The sequence below is a fragment of the Lampetra planeri genome, unplaced genomic scaffold, assembly GCF_965212315.1.
Source record: "Lampetra planeri unplaced genomic scaffold, kcLamPlan1.2.h2 scaffold_430, whole genome shotgun sequence".
NCBI lineage: Eukaryota > Metazoa > Chordata > Hyperoartia > Petromyzontiformes > Petromyzontidae > Lampetra > Lampetra planeri.
This window is the reverse complement of record NW_027615253.1, coordinates 25901-47192: the sequence shown is the minus strand read 5'-3', so window position 1 is coordinate 47192 and position 21292 is coordinate 25901. Positions and strand designations below refer to the sequence as shown.

At 46.5% G+C, this 21292-nt stretch overlaps 1 long non-coding RNA gene across 1 annotated transcript; it reads right to left on the bottom strand.

The window, feature by feature from the left end:
• Positions 1-1103: 1103 nt before the first annotated feature.
• On the bottom strand, positions 1104-18602 carry LOC144741126 (uncharacterized). The gene is made up of 5 exons (XR_013589883.1): positions 18448-18602; positions 10544-10589; positions 8387-8423; positions 7038-7097; positions 1104-1166 (listed from the first exon to the last, which is right to left on the bottom strand). It is a non-coding gene; the product is annotated as an uncharacterized LOC144741126 (long non-coding RNA).
• Positions 18603-21292: the final 2690 nt, after the last annotated feature.

Here is a 21292-nt window from a genome sequence, read left to right as displayed (position 1 = left end):
CCCCCCCCCACCCCCTCCCCGCCCCCACCCCCCCACTTCTCTGGCTCCTCCCCCAAAGCCACCCGCCCCCACCCCCTCCCGCCCCCTTCACTGGCTCCTCCCCCTTCGTCACTGGCCCCTCCCCCAAAGCCGCCACCCCCTCCCCCCCACCCCCTTCTCTGGCTCCTCCCCCAAAGCCACCGCCCCTCCCCCCACCCCCCTTCTCTGGCTCCTCCCCCAAAGGCTCCCCTCCCCCCACTGGCCCCGCCCTCTTCTTCACTGGCTCCTCCCCCAAAAGCCACCGCCCCCACCCCTCCCCCCCCACCCCCTTCTCTGGCTCCCTCCCCCAAAGCCACCGCCCCTCCCCCCACCCCCTTCTCTGGCTCCTCCCCCAAAGGCTCCCCTCCCCCCACTGGCCCCGCCCTCTTCTTCTCTGGCTCCTCCCCCAAAGCCACCGCCCCCACCCCTCCCCCCTTCTCTGGCTCCTCCCCCAAAGCCGCCGCCCCTCCCCCCCACCCCCTTCTCTGGCTCCTCCCCCAAAGGCTCCCCTCCCCCCACTGGCCCCGCCCTCTTCTTCTCTGGCTCCTCCCCCAAAGCCACCGCCCCCACCCCTCCCCCCTTCTCTGGCTCCTCCCCCAAAGCCGCCGCCCCTCCCCCCCACCCCCTTCTCTGGCTCCTCCCCCAAAGGCTCCCCTCCCCCCACTGGCCCCGCCCTCTTCTTCTCTGGCTCCTCCCCCAAAGCCACCGCCCCCCACCCCTCCCCCCATTCTCTGGCTCCTCCCCCAAAGCCGCCGCCCCTCCCCCCACCCCCTTCTCTGGCTCCTCCCCCAAAGGCTCCCCTCCCCCCACTGGCCCCGCCCTCTTCTTCTCTGGCTCCTCCCCCAAAGCCACCGCCCCCACCCCTCCCCCCCACCCCCTTCTCTGGCTCCTCCCCCAAAGCCAACGCCCCTCCCCCCCACCCCCTTCTCTGGCTCCTCCCCCATAGCCCCCACCCCTGCCCCTCCCCCCCCCCACCCCTCCCCTCGGCCCCCCCCCACCCACGACATTCCTGGGGGAAGGCCTCCAAAGGGGGGTTGGCCCCTCCCCCCCAATCCCCCACTTCCCCCCCAGCCCCTCCCCCCTCCCCCCCCAGCCCCTCCCCCTTTCCGCGTGCCCAGAGACTTGGGGGATGACATTTCCACAGCCTCCTGGAGACACACACACACAGTGACACACACACAGTGACACACACACAGTGACACACACACAGTGACACACACAGTGACACACACACAGTGACACACACACAGTGACACACACACAGTGACACACACACAGTGACACACACACAGTGACACACACACAGTGACACACACAGTGACACACACACAGTGACACACACACAGTGACACACACACAGTGACACACACAGTGACACACACACAGTGACACACACACAGTGACACACACACAGTGACACACACACAGTGACACACACACAGTGACACACACAGTGACACACACACAGTGACACACACACAGTGACACACACACAGTGACACACACAGTGACACACACACAGTGACACACACACAGTGACACACACACAGTGACACACACACAGTGACACACACACAGTGACACACACACAGTGACACACACAGTGACACACACAGTGACACACACACAGTGACACACACACAGTGACACACACACACACACAGTGACACACACACACAGTGACACACACAGTGACACACACACAGTGACACACACACACACACAGTGACACACACACACAGAGACACACACAGTGACACACACAGTGACACACACAGTGACACACACACACAGTGACACACACAGTGACACACACACAGTGACACACACACACACACAGAGACACACACAGTGACACACAGTGACACACACAGTGACACACAGTGACACACACACACACACAGAGACACACACACACAGTGACACACACAGTGACACACACAGTGACACACACACACACAGAGAGACACACACACACAGTGACACACACACACAGTGACACACACACACACAGAGACACACATAGTGACACACACACACACAGTGACACACACACACACACAGAGACACACACAGAGACACACATAGTGACACACACACACACAGTGACACACAGTGACACACACACACACACAGAGACACACACAGAGACACACACACAGTGTTACACACACACACAGAGACACACACACACAGTGTTACATACACACACACACACACAGTGTTACACACACAGACACACACACACAGTGTTACACACACACACACAGACACACAGTGACACACACACAGTGTTACACACACACACATAGACACACAGTGACACACACACAATGACACACACACAGACACACACACAGTGACAGTGTTACACACACACAGTGACACACACACAGTGACACACACACAGTGACACACACATACAGTGACACACATACAGTGACACACACACACAGTGACACACACACAGAGACACACACACACAGAGACACACACACACAGAAACACACACACAGTGTTACACACACAGACACACACACACACACAGTGTTACACACACACACATAGACACACAGTGACACACACACACACACAGTGTTACACACACACACAGACACACAGTGACACACACAGTGACACACAGTGACACACACACACACACACAGTGACACACACAGTGACACACACACAGTGACACACACACAGTGACACACACAGTGACACACACACAGTGACACACACAGTGACACACACACAGTGACACACACAGTGACACACACACACACACAGTGACACACACACACAGTGACACACACAGTGACACACACACAGTGACACACACACACACAGTGACACACACACACAGAGACACACACAGTGACACACACAGTGACACACACAGTGACACACACAGTGACACACACACACAGTGACACACACAGTGACACACACACAGTGACACACACACACACACAGAGACACACACAGTGACACACACAGTGACACACACACACACACACAGTGACACACACACACAGTGACACACACACACACAGAGACACACATAGTGACACACACACACACAGTGACACACAGTGACACACACACACACACAGAGACACACACAGAGACACACACACAGTGTTACACACACACACAGAGACACACACACACAGTGTTACATACACACACACACACAGTGTTACACACACAGACACACACACACACAGTGTTACACACACACACACACATAGACACACAGTGACACACACACAGTGTTACACACACACACATAGACACACAGTGACACACACACAATGACACACACACAGACACACACACAGTGACAGTGTTACACACACACAGTGACACACACATACAGTGACACACATACAGTGACACACACACAGTGACACACACACACACAGTGACACACACACAGAGACACACACACACAGAGACACACACACACAGACACACACACACAGTGTTACATACACACACACACACAGTGTTACACACACAGACACACACACACACAGTGTTACACACACACACACATAGACACACAGTGACACACACACAGTGTTACACACACACAGACACACACACAGTGACAGTGTTACACACACACAGTGACACACACACAGTGACACACACACAGTGACACACACATACAGTGACACACATACAGTGACACACACACACACAGTGACACACACACAGAGACACACACACACAGAGACACACACACACACAGACACACACAGAGACACACACACACACAGTGACACACACACAGTGTTACACACACAGACACACACACAGTGTTACACACACACACATAGACACACAGTGACACACACACAGTGACACACACAGACACACACACAGAGACACACACACACACACAGACACACACACACAGAGACACACACACACAGAGAGACACACACACAGTGACACACACACAGTGACACACACACAGTGTTACACACACAGACACACACACACATAGACACACAGTGACACACACACACAGACACACACACACAGAGACACACACACACACAGACACACAGACACACAGAGACACACACACACAGAGACACACACACACAGAGAGACACACACACAGAGACACACACAGAGACACACACACACACAGTGACACACACACAGTGTTACACACACAGACACACACACACACACATAGACACACACACAGTGACACACACACAGACACACACACACAGAGACACACACACACACAGACACACACACACAGAGACACACACACACAGAGACACACACACACAGAGAGACACACACACAGAGACACACACAGAGACACACACACACACAGTGACACACACACAGTGTTACACACACAGACACACACACACACAGTGTTACACACACACACATAGACACAGTGACACACACACAGTGACACACACACAGACACACACACAGTGACACAGTGTTACACACACACAGTGACACACACACAGACACACAGTGACACAGTGTTACACACACACAGTGACACACACACAGTGACACAGTGTTACACACATACACACAGAGACACACACACACACAGTGTTACACACACAGTGACACACACACACAGTGACACACACACACAGTGACACACACAGACACAGTGTTACACACACAGTGACACACAGACAGTGACACACACACACACAGTGACACACACACAGTGACACACACACACACAGTGACACACACACACACACACAGTGACACACACACACACACACAGTGACACACACACACACACAGTGACACACACACACACACAGTGACACACACACACACAGTGACACACACACAGTGACACACACACAGTGACACACACACAGTGACACACACACACAGAGACAGACACAGAGACAGATAGTCAGTGGCATACACACACACAGAGACACACACACAGAGACACACAGTGACACACACACACACAGTGACACACACACAGAGACACACACAGTGACACACACACAGAGACACACACACACACAGTGACACACACACAGAGACACACAGTGACACACACACACACAGTGACACACACACACACAGTGACACACACACAGAGACACACACAGTGACACACACACAGAGACACACACACACAGTGACACACACACAGAGACACACACAGTGACACACACACAGTGACACACACACAGTGACACACACAGTGACACAGTGTTACACACACACAGTGACACACACACAGTGACACACACACACAGTGACACACACAGACACAGTGACACACACAGACACAGTGACACACACAGACAGTGTTACACACAGAGACACACACAGTGACACAGTGTTACACACACACAGTGACACACACACAGTGACACACACACAGTGACACACACACAGTGACACACACAGTGACACACACACACAGTGACACACACACACAGTGACACACACAGTGACACACACAGTGACACACACACAGTGACACACACACAGAGTGACACACACACAGTGACACACACACAGTGACACACACAGTGACACACACAGTGACACACACACAGTGACACACACACACAGTGACACACACACAGTGACACACACAGTGACACAGTGTTACACACATACACAGTGACACACACATACACAGTGACACAGTGTTACACACACAGTGTTACATACAGACACACACAGTGACACACACACAGTGACACACACACAGACACACACACACACAGTGACACACACACACAGTGACATACATACACACACATACACAGTGTTACATATACAGTGTTACATACAGACACACACAGTGACATACATACACACACAGACACACACACACACAGTGACACACACACACAGTGACACACACATACACAGTGTTACATACACACTCACCCACCCACCCACTCACCCACCCGCCCACTCACCCACCCACCTACTCACCCACCCACACACTCACTCACTCTCTCACTCACCTACTCACCCACTCACTCATACACTCACTCACTCACCCACCCGCCCACTCACCCACCCGCCCACTCACCCACCCACCCACTCACCCACCCACCCACTCACCCACCCACACACTCACTCACTCTCTCACTCACCTACTCACTCACTCACTCATACACTCACACACTCACTCTCTCACTCACTCACTCACTCACTCACCCACCCACTCACCCACCCACTCACCCACTCACCCACCCACTCACCCACCCACTCACCCACTCACCCACCCACTCACCCAGCCACCCACTCACCCACCCACTCACCCAGCCACCCACTCACCCACCCACTCACCCACCCACTCACCCACTCACCCACCCACTCACCCACTCACCCACCCACTCACCCACCCACTCACCCACTCACCCAGCCGCCCACTCACCCACCCACCCACTCACTCACCCACTCACCCACCCACTCACCCACTCACCCACCCACCCACTCACCCACCCACTCACTCACCCACCCACTCACTCACCCACTCACCCACCCACCCACTCACCCACCCACTCACTCACCCACCCACTCACCCCCACGCTCACCCCACGCTCACCCCACGCTCACCCACCCACTCACCCACCCACTCACCCCCACGCTCACCCCACGCTCACCCCACGCTCACCACTCACTCACCCCCACGCTCACCCCACGCTCACCCCACGCTCACCCCACGCTCACCCACCCACCCACTCACTCACCCACCCACCCACCCACTCACCCCCACGCTCACCCCACGCTCACCCCACGCTCACCCCACGCTCACCCCACGCTCACCCCACGCTCACCCCACGCTCACCACTCACTCACCCCCACGCTCACCCCACGCTCACCCCACGCTCACCCACCCACCCACCCACTCACTCACTCACCCACCCACCCACTCACCCCCACGCTCACCCCCACGCTCACCCCACGCTCACCCCACGCTCACCCCACGCTCACCCCACGCTCACCCCACGCTCACCACTCACCAGATCCCAGAGAGGGCCTCTGCAAGTCGTCGTCCTGCGGGTTCCAGCTGATGCACTTACCTGCACAAGAAGCAGCGTCACAGACTCAGAGAGACTCATAGACACACACATAGACACACATAGAGAGACATAGAGAGACATAGACACACAGAGACTCATAGAGACTCATAGAGACACAGAGACACAGAGACACACATAGAGAGACATAGAGAGACAGAGACACACAGAGACTCGTAGAGACACTCATAGAGACACACAGAGACACACAGAGACTCATAGACACATAGAGACTCATAGAGACCCATAGAGACCCATAGAGACACATAGACACACACATAGAGAGACATAGAGACTCATAGAGACACACAGAGACTCATAGACACACACATAGAGACTCATAGAGACACATAGAGACACACAGAGACTCATAGAGACACATAGAGACACATAGAGACTCATAGAGACACATAGAGACACATAGACTCACAGAGACTCATAGACACACACATAGAGACTCATAGACACACAGAGACTCATAGACACACATAGAGACTTGGTGAGTGGCTGGGACTCAGGGTCTAGTAGAGACTCGGGGTCTAGTAGAGACTCAGGGTGTAGTAGAGACTCAGGGTGTAGTAGAGACTCAGGGTGTAGTAGAGACTCAGGGTCTAGTAGAGACTCAGGGTGTAGTAGAGACTCAGGGTCTAGTAGAGACTCAGGGTCTAGTAAAGACTCAGGGTCTAGTAGAGACTCAGGGTGTAGTAGAGACTCAGGGTCTAGTAGAGACTCAGGGTGTAGTAGAGACTCAGGGTGTAGTAGAGACTCAGGGTGTAGTAGAGACTCGGGGTGTAGTAGAGACTCGGGGTCTAGTAGAGACTCAGGGTCTAGTAGAGACTCAGGGTCTAGTAGAGACTCAGGGTCTAGTAGAGACTCAGGGTCTAGTAGAGACTCAGGGTGTAGTAGAGACTCAGGGTGTAGTAGAGACTCAGGGTCTAGTAGAGACTCAGGGTCTAGTAGAGACTCAGGGTCTAGTAGAGACTCAGGGTCTAGTAGAGACTCAGGGTGTAGTAGAGACTCAGGGTGTAGTAGAGACTCAGGGTCTAGTAGAGACTCAGGGTGTAGTAGAGACTCAGGGTGTAGTAGAGACTCAGGGTGTAGTAGAGACTCGGGGTCTAGTAGAGACTCAGAGTGTAGTAGAGACTCAGGGTGTAGTAGAGACTCAGGGTCTAGTAGAGACTCAGGGTGTAGTAGAGACTCAGGGTCTAGTAGAGACTCAGGGTGTAGTAGAGACTCAGGGTGTAGTAGAGACTCAGGGTCTAGTAGAGACTCAGGGTGTAGTAGAGACTCACCAACCATCTTTGGGCTGGTAGCTGCAGCCTCCAAGCCCTGAAGACAAAAAGTTAAATGTCACCACTCACTACAATACGTAGCGTATAGTGTAGTAGTGTATAGTGTAGTGTATAGTGTAGTGTATAGTGTAGCGTATAGTGTAGTAGTGTATAGTGTAGTGTAGTAGTGTATAGTGTAGTAGTGTATAGTGTAGTAGTGTATAGTGTAGTGTAGTAGTGTATAGTGTAGTAGTGTATAGTGTAGTAGTGTATAGTGTAGTAGTGTATAGTGTAGTAGTGTATAGTGTAGTGTAGTAGTGTATAGTGTAGTAGTGTATAGTGTAGTGTAGTATTGTATAGTGTAGTGTAGTAGTGTATAGTGTAGTAGTGTATAGTGTAGTGTAGTAGTGTAGAGTGTAGTAGTGTAGTGTAGTAGTGTAGTGTATAGTGTAGTGTATAGTGTAGTAGTGTAGTAGTGTATAGTGTAGTAGTGTAGTAGTGTATAGTGTAGTAGTGTAGTAGTGTAGTAGTGTATAGTGTAGTAGTGTATAGTGTAGTAGTGTAGTAGTGTATAGTGTAGTGTAGTAGTGTATAGTGTAGTAGTGTATAGTGTAGTGTATAGTGTAGTAGTGTATAGTGTAGTGTAGTAGTGTATAGTGTAGTAGTGTATAGTGTAGTAGTGTAGTGTAGTAGTGTAGTGTATAGTGTAGTGTATAGTGTAGTAGTGTAGTAGTGTATAGTGTAGTAGTGTATAGTGTAGTAGTGTAGTAGTGTATAGTGTAGTGTAGTAGTGTATAGTATAGTAGTGTATAGTGTAGTGTATAGTGTAGTAGTGTATAGTGTAGTGTAGTAGTGTATAGTGTAGTGTAGTAGTGTATAGTGTAGTGTAGTAGCGTATAGTGTAGTAGTGTATAGTGTAGTGTATAGTGTAGTAGTGTATAGTGTAGTATAGTAGTGTAGTGTATAGTGTAGTGTATAGTGTAGTGTATAGTGTAGTAGTGTAGTGTATAGTGTAGTGTATAGTGTAGTGTATAGTGTAGTAGTATAGTGTATAGTATAGTAGTGTAGTGTATAGTGTAGTGTATAGTGTAGTGTATAGTGTAGTGTATAGTGTAGTGTATAGTGTAGTGTATAGTGTAGTAGTGTAGTGTATAGTGTAGTGTAGTAGTGTATAGTGTAGTGTAGTAGTGTATAGTGTAGTGTATAGTGTAGTAGTGTAGAGTGTAGTGTATAGTGTAGTGTATAGTGTAGTAGTGTATAGGGTAGTGTAGTAGTGTATAGTATAGTAGTGTATAGTGTAGTGTATAGTGTAGAGTGTAGTGTATAGTGTAGTAGTGTATAGTGTAGTAGTGTATAGTGTAGTAGTGTATAGTGTAGTAGTGTATAGTGTAGTAGTGTATAGTGTAGTAGTGTATAGTGTAGTGTATAGTGTAGTGTATAGTGTAGTGTATAGTGTAGTAGTGTAGTGTAGTAGTGTATAGTGTAGTGTAGTAGTGTATAGTGTAGTGTATAGTATAGTGTATAGTGTAGTAGTGTATAGCGTAGTGTAGTAGTGTATAGTGTAGTAGTGTATAGTGTAGTAGTGTATAGTGTATAGTATAGTGTAGTAGTGTATAGTGTAGTAGTGTATAGTGTAGTGTATAGTGTAGTAGTGTATAGTGTAGTGTATAGTATAGTAGTGTAGTGTATAGTGTAGTGTAGTAGTGTAGTGTATAGTGTAGTAGTGTATAGTGTATAGTATAGTAGTGTAGTAGTGTATAGTGTAGTGTAGAGTGTAGTGTATAGTGTAGTGTATAGTGTAGTAGTGTAGTGTATAGTGTAGTGTATAGCAGAGGTGTGGACTCGAGTCATGTGACTTGGACTCGAGTCAGACTCGAGTCATGAATTTGATGACTTGCGACTCGACTTGGACTTGCATAACAATGACTTTGTCCCACCTATGAGATGTGGACTCGAGTCATGTGACTTGGACTCGAGTCAGACTCGAGTCATGAATTTGATGACTTGCGACTCGACTTGGACTTGCCTAACAATGACTTTGTCCCACCTCTGGTGTATAGTGTAGTAGTGTAGTGTATAGTAGTGTATAGTGTAGTGTATAGTGTAGTGTATAGTGTAGTGTAGAGTGTATAGCTAGAAGTGTCGGACAAGTATTTGCGAGTTCCCAGTGAAACTTACCGCTTCAGGTGTTTCGTCCTCCCAACTAGACATGCTGACGATGGACCTGCATCATCATGACATCATCAGAATCATCAGCATCACATCATCAGCATCACATCATCAGAATCACATCATCAGCATCACATCATCAGCATCACATCATCAGAATCACATCATCAGAATCACATCATCAGAATCATCAGCATCACATCATCAGAATCACATCATCAGAATCACATCATCAGAATCACATCATCAGAATCACATCATCAGAATCACATCATCAGAATCACATCATCAGAATCACATCATCAGAATCACATCATCAGAATCACATCATCAGAATCACATCATCAGAATCATCAGAATCACATCATCAGAATCACATCATCAGAATCATCAGCATCACATCATCAGCATCACATCATCAGCATCACATCATCAGAATCACATCATCAGAATCACATAATCAGAATCACATCATCAGCATCACATCATCAGAATCACATCATCAGAATCATCAGAATCACATCATCAGAATCACATCATCAGAATCACATCATCAGAATCACATCATCAGAATCACATCATCAGAATCACATCATCAGAATCACATCATCAGAATCACATCATCAGAATCACATCATCAGAATCACATCATCAGAATCACATCATCAGAATCACATCATCAGAATCACATCATCAGAATCACATCATCAGAATCATCAGAATCACATCATCAGAATCACATCATCAGAATCATCAGCATCACATCATCAGCATCACATCATCAGCATCACATCATCAGAATCACATCATCAGAATCACATCATCAGAATCACATCATCAGCATCACATCATCAGAATCACATCATCAGAATCACATCATCAGAATCATCAGAATCACATCATCAGAATCACACTACTATACACTACACTGCTATACACTACACCACTATACACTACACTATACACTACACTATACACTACACTATACACCGCTATACACTACACACCACTATACACCGCTATACACTACACTACTATACACTGCTATACACTACACACTACAGTACTATACACTACAGTACTATACTATACACTACACTATTATACACTACTACACTATACACTACAATATACACTACACTATACACTACACTACTACACACTACACTATACACTACACACTACTACACTATACACTACTACACTATACACTACTACACTATACACTACTACACTATACACTACTACACTATACACTACTACACTATACACTACTACACTATACACTACTACACTATACACTACTACACTATACACTACTACACTCTAGCAGAGTAGTGGGAGGGGCTATCAGAGTAGTGGGAGGGGCTAGCAGAGTAGTGGGAGGGGCTAGCAGAGTAGTGGGAGGAGCTAGCAGAGTAGTGGGAGGAGCTAGCAGAGTAGTGGGAGGAGCTAGCAGAGTAGTGGGAGGGGCTAGCAGAGTAGTGGGAGGAGCTAGCAGAGTAGTGGGAGGGGCTAGCAGAGTAGTGGGAGGGGCTAGCAGAGTAGTGGGAGGGGCTAGCAGAGTAGTGGGAGGGGCTAGCAGAGTAGTGGGAGGAGCTAGCATAGTGGGAGGGGCTAGCAGAGTAGTGGGAGGGGCTAGCAGAGTAGTGGGAGGAGCTAACAGAGTAGTGGGAGGAGCTAGCAGAGTAGTGGGAGGGGCTAGCAGAGTAGTGGGAGGAGCTAGCAGAGTAGTGGGAGGAGCTAGCAGAGTAGTGGGAGGGGCTAGCAGAGTAGTGGGAGGGGCTAGCAGAGTAGTGGGAGGGGCTAGCAGAGTAGTGGGAGGAGGTAGCATAGTGGGAGGGGCTAGCAGAGTAGTGGGAGGGGCTAGCAGAGTAGTGGGAGGAGCTAACAGAGTAGTGGGAGGAGCTAGCAGAGTAGTGGGAGGGGCTAGCAGAGTAGTGGGAGGAGCTAGCAGAGTAGTGGGAGGGGCTAGCAGAGTAGTGGGAGGGGCTAGCAGAGTAGTGGGAGGAGCTAGCAGAGTAGTGGGAGGAGCTAGCAGAGTAGTGGGAGGAGCTAGCAGAGTAGTGGGAGGGGCTAGCAGAGTAGTGCGAGGAGCTAGCAGAGTAGTGGGAGGAGCTAGCAGAGTAGTGGGAGGAGCTAGCAGAGTAGTGGGAGGAGCTAGCAGAGTAGTGGGAGGGGCTAACAGAGTAGTGGGAGGAGCTAGCAGAGTAGTGGGAGGAGCTAGCATAGTGGGAGGGGCTAGCAGAGTAGTGGGAGGGGCTAGCAGAGTAGTGGGAGGAGCTAGCAGAGTAGTGGGAGGAGCTAGCAGAGTAGTGGGAGGAGCTAGCAGAGTAGTGGGAGGGGCTAGCAGAGTAGTGGGAGGAGCTAGCAGAGTAGTGGGAGGGGCTAGCTAGGGGCCAGTGGGTTATAGGGGAACGTGGCTTATGGGATCAATCCATCCAGCAGTGAATAGACCACGGGATGGTGAGTTATAGGGGCCAGTGGGTTATAGGGGAACGTGGCTTATGGGATCAATCCATCCAGCAGTGAATAGACCACGGGATGGTGAGTTATAGGGGCCAGTGGGTTATAGGGGAACGTGGCTTATGGGATCAATCCATCCAGCAGTGAATAGACCACGGGATGGTGAATTATAGGGGCCAGTGGGTTATAGGGGAACGTGGCTTATGGGATCAATCCATCCAGCAGTGAATAGACCACGGGATGGTGAGTTATAGGGGCCAGTGGGTTATAGGGGAACGTGGCTTATGGGATCAATCCATCCAGCAGTGAATAGACCACGGGATGGTGAATTATAGGGGCCAGTGGGTTATAGGGGAACGTGGCTTATGGGATCAATCCATCCAGCAGTGAATAGACCACGGGATGGTGAGTTATAGGGGCCAGTGGGTTATAGGGGAACGTGGCTTATGCGATCAATCCATCCAGCAGTGAATAGACCACGGGATGGTGAGTTATAGGGGCCAGTGGGTTATAGGGGAACGTGGCTTATGGGATCAATCCATCCAGCAGTGAATAGACCACGGGATGGTGAATTATAGGGGCCAGTGGGTTATAGGGGAACGTGGCTTATGGGATCAATCCATCCAGCAGTGAATAGACCACGAGATGGTGAATTATAGGGGCCACGGGGTTATAGGGGAACGTGGCTTATGGGATAAATCCATCCAGCAGTGAATAGACCACGGGATGGTGAGTTATAGGGGCCAGTGGGTTATAGGGGAACGTGGCTTATGGGATCAATCCATCCAGCAGTGAATAGACCACGGGATGGTGAATTATAGGGGCCAGTGGGTTATAGGGGAACGTGGCTTATGGGATCAATCCATCCAGCAGTGAATAGACCACGGGATGGTGAGTTATAGGGGCCAGTGGGTTATAGGGGAACGTGGCTTATGGGATCAATCCATCCAGCAGTGAATAGACCACGGAATGGTGAATTATAGGGGCAACGGGGTTATAGGGGAACGAAGTTTATGGGATCAATCCATCCAGCAGTGAATAGACCACGGGATGGTGAATTATAGGGGCCACGGGGTTATAGGGGAACGTGGCTTATGGGATAAATCCATCCAGCAGTGAATAGACCACGGGATGGTGAGTTATAGGGGCCAGTGGGTTATAGGGGAACGTGGCTTATGGGATCAATCCATCCAGCAGTGAATAGACCACGGGATGGTGAGTTATAGGGGCAACGGGGTTATAGGGGAACGAAGTTTATGGGATCAATCCATCCAGCAGTGAATAGACCACGGGATGGTGAATTATAGGGGCAACGGGGTTATAGGGGAACGAAGTTTATGGGATCAATCCATCCAGCAGTGAATAGACCACGGGATGGTGAATTATAGGGGCCAGTGGGTTATAGGGGAACGTGGCTTATGGGATCAATCCATCCAGCAGAGAATAGACCACGGGATGGTGAGTTATAGGGGCCAGTGGGTTATAGGGGAACGTGGCTTATGGGATCAATCCATCCAGCAGTGAATAGACCACGGGATGGTGAATTATAGGGGCCACGGGGTTATAGGGGAACGTGGCTTATGGGATCAATCCATCCAGCAGTGAATAGACCACGGGATGGTGAGTTATAGGGGCCAGTGGGTTATAGGGGAACGTGGCTTATGGGATCAATTTGCTACTGGCAAAGGAGGTTCCAATAATGTTATAATCTCGATGTAAAGCTTTCGTGAGTCGTCACTTAGAAGGGAAATAATGGAATAGCAAAAATAAAACATAATAAAATACTATTTTTTTATGTTTAATTATTATTTTATTATTCACGTAGAAGGGAAATAATAATAAAAACATAATAAAAAAATAAAACATAATAAAATAATAAATATAAAACTTACTAAAATAATACAAATGAAACATAATAAAATAATAAAACATAATAAAATAATTCTCACGACGTTTCGGCCACAACGCAAGCAGCCGTCCTCAGGTGAAGAACAGGTCTGTCGAGAAGACGTGTTTAGCAAACACAAGACGCTGTTCTTCTCGACAGACGCTGTTCTTCACCTGACGACGGCTGCTTGCGTTGTGGCCGAAACGTCGTGAGAATTGTATTTTATGAAGTTTAATTTGTATTGTTTTATTATGTTTTATGTTCATTATTTTATGTTTTATTTTTATTATTTTATTATGTTTTATATTCATTATTTTATTATGTTTTATTTGTATTAGGTTTTATATTCATTATTTTATTTTGTTTTATTTTTTTTATTTTATTATTTCCCTTCTACGTGACTTACCGAAAGAACCAAGAAGATGTTAGAATCTCTGAACAATTTTATAATTAATCGATTAACAATGTTATAATTAATCTGCTAACAATGTTACATGTTAACATTATCATTTATCTCTTAACAATGTTATAATTAATCTGTTAATTGATAAACTTTAACAAATGTAAGGTTATCCTTAAGGTTATAAACTTTAACAAATGTAACTTTATAAGGCGGCAGCCATTTTAGAATTAATTAAATAATTACCGGAGCGTCTTTGAGAGGCTTAAAAACAGCAATTTTAAGACGTTTTAACTTTTAATCGCGTTTTGTGAGGTAAAATATAACATCATCTATCATATAAAGTGTAACAAATTAAGATTAAAAAACATTTATAAATGTTTAAGATAAGATGTTATATAAACTCTAATTACGCGCGGTCCGAACTGTACAGAAACCCGTGCTAATCGATTAATTATATTATTAATATTATGTATTAATCTTATATTCATGTTATTATACTTTATATTTTTTAATGATTCTATACTAATCGTACAAGTTAAACGTATGGTTATTCTCCCATTATACTTTATTACTAATGTATAACTGTTAAACATTACACGTTTTATCGCTTTTAATCGCGTTTTGTGAGGTAAAATCTAACATCATCTATCATCTAAAGTGTAACAAGTTAAGATTAATAAACATTTAGAAATGTTTAAGATGTTATATAAACTCTAAATACGCGCACTACGAACTGTACAGAAACCCGTGCTAATCGATTAACGTTCTTTATGAATGTTAGACATTAAGATTATATCTAAAAAAGTATAATGTAAAATGTTTAGCATGTATATCTGATATAAAGTATCATAACAGATTTAACATTTATAGGTGAGATAACACGGTTATAATATATAACTTAATGTAATGTTTAACATATTCATGTAGATGTAGTGAAACTAGGACAATATAATGGATCTAATGTGTAACATTTGTATAACAAAGCGAGTACATTAAAAGTGTGATAGTATAATATATAATGTAAAGTATAAAAAATGTGATTGTTATTACATAATAATATTAACTATAATAATGTCAAGTATAACAATGTTAACTTTAATAATGTAAATTATAATATAAACTATAATAATTTAAACTATACTAATGTTAACTTTAATCTTTAATATAAATTATAATGTAAATTATAAAATATAAACTTTAATAATGTAAACTACGTTCTTCTTGGTTCTTTCGGTAAAGTCACGTAGAAGGGAAATAATAAAATAAAACATAATAAAATATAATAAAATAATGAATATAAAACCTAATACAAATAAAACATAATAAAATAATGAATATAAAACATAATAAAATAATAAAAATAAAACATAAAATAATGAATATAAAACATAATAAAATAATAAAAATAAAACATAATAAAATCATGAATATAAAACATAATAAAATATTAAAACATAATAAAATACAATTCTCACGACGTTTCGGCCACAACGCAAGCAGCCGTCCTCAGGTGAAGAACAGGTCTGTTGGTATTGTGGCCGAAACGTCGTGAGAATTGTATTTTAGTAAGTTTTATTTTTATGATGTCCCTTCTACGTGAATAATAATATAATAAAACTAAAACATAATAAGATATTATTTTATTGGTTTATTTTTATTATTTTATTATTTCCCTTCTACGTGACGACTTTACCGAAAGAACCAAGAAGATGAATCCCTGCAGCTGCAGTCACGAAAGCAGCTTTACATCGAAAATTATAGCATTGTTAGCAGCTTAATTATAACATTGTTAATATATTAGTTATAAAATTGTTCAGAGATTATAACATCTTCTTGGTTCTTTCGGTAAAAGTCACGTAGAAGGGAAATAATAAGATTAAAACAATAAAATTATCACGTTTCGGCCACAATACCGACAGAGCTGTTCTTCACCTGACGACGGCTGCTTCCGTTGTGGCCGAAACGTCGTGAGAATTGTATTTTATTGTAAAAAATATTATTTTATTATTTTCCTTCTACGTGAATAAAAAATGAAAACATAATAAATTATAATAAAATATTATTATGTTTTAATTTTTAGTATTTTCTTATTTAAAATATTATTATTAAATGTTTTATTTTTATTATTTTATTATTTCCCTTCTACGTGATGACTTTACCGAAAGAACCTGCTGCAGTCACGAAAGCTTTAAATCGATATACTGTTAACTTTAATCTTTAATATAAATTATAACAATAAACTATTACAATATAAACTATAATGTAAATTATAATAATGTAAACGATTACAATATAAACTATAATGTTAACTATAACAATGTAAAGTATAACAATGTAAACTATAACAATGTAACCTGTTAACTTTAACAATGTAACATTTTTTAAGATGATCGCCAATCCGCCATTGTAGAGCGATGCGGGCGATGTGAACTTTTATTAACAAATTAGCGACTCGTTTCTATTTAAATCGCTTCTATTTCTCATTCCTGAGGTAAAAGTGGCGTTTGCCGGTCGAGAAACTGTAATTTTTTTACGAAAATTTAATTTTAACAAAAACAATTCAACTTAAAATTCGACGGTGATAATTGTATAACATTTTTTTTTTTACATTTAAATCGCTTCTATTTCTCATTCCTGAGGTAAAGGTGGCGCTTGCCGATCGAGAAACTTTAATTTTAACAAAAACAATTCAAACAAAAATTCGACGATAATTGTATTACATTTTTTAAAACATTTAAATCGCTTCTATTTACGATTCCTGAGGTAAAAGTGGCGCTTGCCGATCGAGAAACTTTAATTTTTTAAAGAAAATTTAATTTGAACAAATACAATTCAAACCAAACTTCGACGGTGATAATTGTATTAACATATTTTTTTACATTTAAATCGCTTCTATTTACGATTCCTGAGGTAAAAGTGGCGCTTGCCGATCGAGAAACTTTAATTTTTTTACGAAAATTTAATTTTAGCAAAAACAATTCAAGCCAACATTCGACGATAATTGTATTAAATTTTTAAACATTTAAATCGCTTCTATTTTCGATTCCTGAGGTAAAGGTGGCACTTGTCGATCGCAAAAAATAAATTTAGTATAAAAATCTTTAACAAAAAACGTTTTTTGTTTAAAACTTTCGACGGTGAAAGTTGAGTTTTTACCTCACACGAAGATTTTCGCTTTTCGGCGGGAAGGAAGAAAGTGGCCGACACCACGTGGGAGGGCACGTGAGAATTGGGGCCAGTGAGCTGCGGTGACGTCATCACGCACGGCCGGTGACGTCACCGCGTACGAGGCGGGGTAGCGTGATGGGAGCGCGCGTGACGTCAACGCGTAGGAAAGCGCGCTGACGTCATCACGCACGGGTGGTGACGTCATCGCGTATGAGGCGGGGTAGCGTGATTGGAGCGCGCGTGACGTCACCGCGTAAAAAAATGAGTGACGTCATCACGCACGGTTGGTGACGTCATCACGCACGGGTGGTGACGTCACCGCGTACGAGGCGGGGTAGCGTGATGAAAGTGCGCGTGACGTCAACGCGTAGAAAAATGAATGACGTCATCACGCACGGGTGGTGACGTCACCGCGTACAAGGCGGGGTAGCGTGAGGAGAGCGCGTGTGACGTCAACGCGTAGGAAAGCGAGCTGACGTCATCACGCATGGCGGGTGACGTCACCGCGTACAAGGCGGGGTAGCGTGATGGGAGCGCGCGTGACGTCGACGCGTAAGAAGACGAGTGACGTCATCACGCACGGCGGCAAATGACGTCACCGCGTACAGGTGGGGGGGAAGGGGGCAATGCGATTGGCGCGAGACGTGACGTCATTGCGCAAAGAAAGCGTGACCTCAGCGCGTGAGAAAGCGCGTGACGTCATAGCTAACGGCGGGTTAGTGACGTCACCTAGTGATAAAATCGTGATGTCATCACGCACAAGAGGGTGACGTCACCGCGTACAGAAGGGGGCAGTGCGAAAAGAACGCGTGACGTCACCGCGCACCATATCGAATGACGTCACCAGCACCCTTTTAATTTCTTTGGGCGTGACGTCATTTGTTGGTGTGGGGGGCGCGCGCGTGACGTCACCATGCTGCCGTGCCAGGCTGGGTGATGATGATGGTGATGGTAGTGATGATGGTGATGATGGTGGTGATGATGATGGTGATAGTAGTGGTGGTGGTGATGGTGGTGATAGTAGTGGTGGTGGTGATGGTGGTGGTGATGGTGGTGATGATGGTGATGATGATGATGGTGGTGGTGATGGTGGTGATGATGGTGATGGTGATGATGATGGTGATGATGGTGGTGGTGGTGATGATGGTGATGATGGTAGTGGTGGTGATGGTGGTGATGATGGTGATGGTGATGATGATGGTGATGATGGTGGTGGTGGTGATGATGGTGATGATGGTAGTGGTGGTGATGGTGGTGATGGTGGGAGTGGTGATGGTAGTGGTGGTGATGATGGTGGTGGTGATGGTGGTGGTGATGATGGTGATGATGATGGTGATGATGGTGGTGGTGATGGTGGTGGTGATGATGGTGGTGATGGTAGTGGTGGTGATGGTGGTGATGGTGGGAGTGGTGATGGTAGTGGTGGTGATGATGGTGGTGGTGATGGTGGTGATGATGGTGATGATGATGATGGTGGTGGTGATGGTGGTGATGATGGTGATGGTGATGATGATGGTGATGATGGTGGTGGTGGTGATGATGGTGATGATGGTGGTGGTGATGATGGTGGTGATGGTAGTGGTGGTGATGGTGGTGATGGTGGGAGTGGTGATGGTAGTGGTGGTGATGATGGTGGTGGTGATGGTGGTGATGATGGTGGTGATGATGGTGATGGTAGTGATGATGGTGATGATGGTGGTGATGATGGTGATAGTAGTGGTGGTGGTGATGGTGGTGATAGTAGTGGTGGTGGTGATGGTGGTGGTGATGGTGGTGATGATGGTGATGATGATGATGATGGTGGTGGTGATGGTGGTGATGATGGTGATGGTGATGATGATGGTGATGATGGTGGTGGTGGTGATGATGGTGGTGGTGATGGTGGTGATGATGGTGGTGGTAATGATGGTGGTGGTAATGGTGGTGGTGATGATGGTAGTGGTGACGGTGGTGGTGATGATGGTGTTGATGATGGTGATGATGATGGTGATGTCTGTGTGTAACAGCACTTGGCCCTGCAGCCCTGCTAGAGGCTACCTGGGGGAGCTTTGTCTGTGTGTAACAACACTTGCCCCTACAGCCCTGCTAGAGGCTACCTGGGGGAGCTTTGTCTGTGTGTGTAACAGCACTTGCCCCTACAACCCTGCTAGAGGCTACCTGGGGGAGCTTTGCCTGTGTGTGTGTAACAGCACTTGCCCCTACAGCCCTGCTAGAGGCTACCTGGGGGAGCTTTGTTTGTGACAGCACTTGCCCCGACAGCCCTGCTAGAGGCTACCTGGGGGAGTTTTGTCTGTGTGTGTAACAGCACTTGCCCCTATAGCCCTGCTAGAGGCTACCTGGGGTAGCTTTGCATGTGTGTGTGTAACAGCACTTGCCCCTATAGCCCTGCTAGAGGCTACCTGGGGGAGCTTTGCCTGTGTGTGTAACAGCACTTGCCCCTATAGCCCTGCTAGAGGCTACCTGGGGGAGCTTTGCCTGTGTGTGTAACAGCACTTGCCCCTATAGCCCTGCTAGAGGCTACCTGGTGGAGCTTTGCCTGTGTAACAGCACTTGCCCCTACAGCCCTGCTAGAGGCTACCTGGGGGAGCTTTGCCTGTGTAACAGCACTTGCCCCTACGGCCCTGCTAGAGGCTACCTGGGGGAGCTTTGCCTGTGTGTGTGTAACAGCACTTGCCCCTACGGCCCTGCTAGAGGCTACCTGGGGGAGCTTTGCCTGTGTGTGTGTAACAGCACTTGCCCCTGCAGCCCTGCTAGAGGCTACCTGGGGGAGCTTTGCCTGTGTGCGTGTAACAGCACTTGCCCCTACGGCCCTGCTAGAGGCTACCTGGGGGAG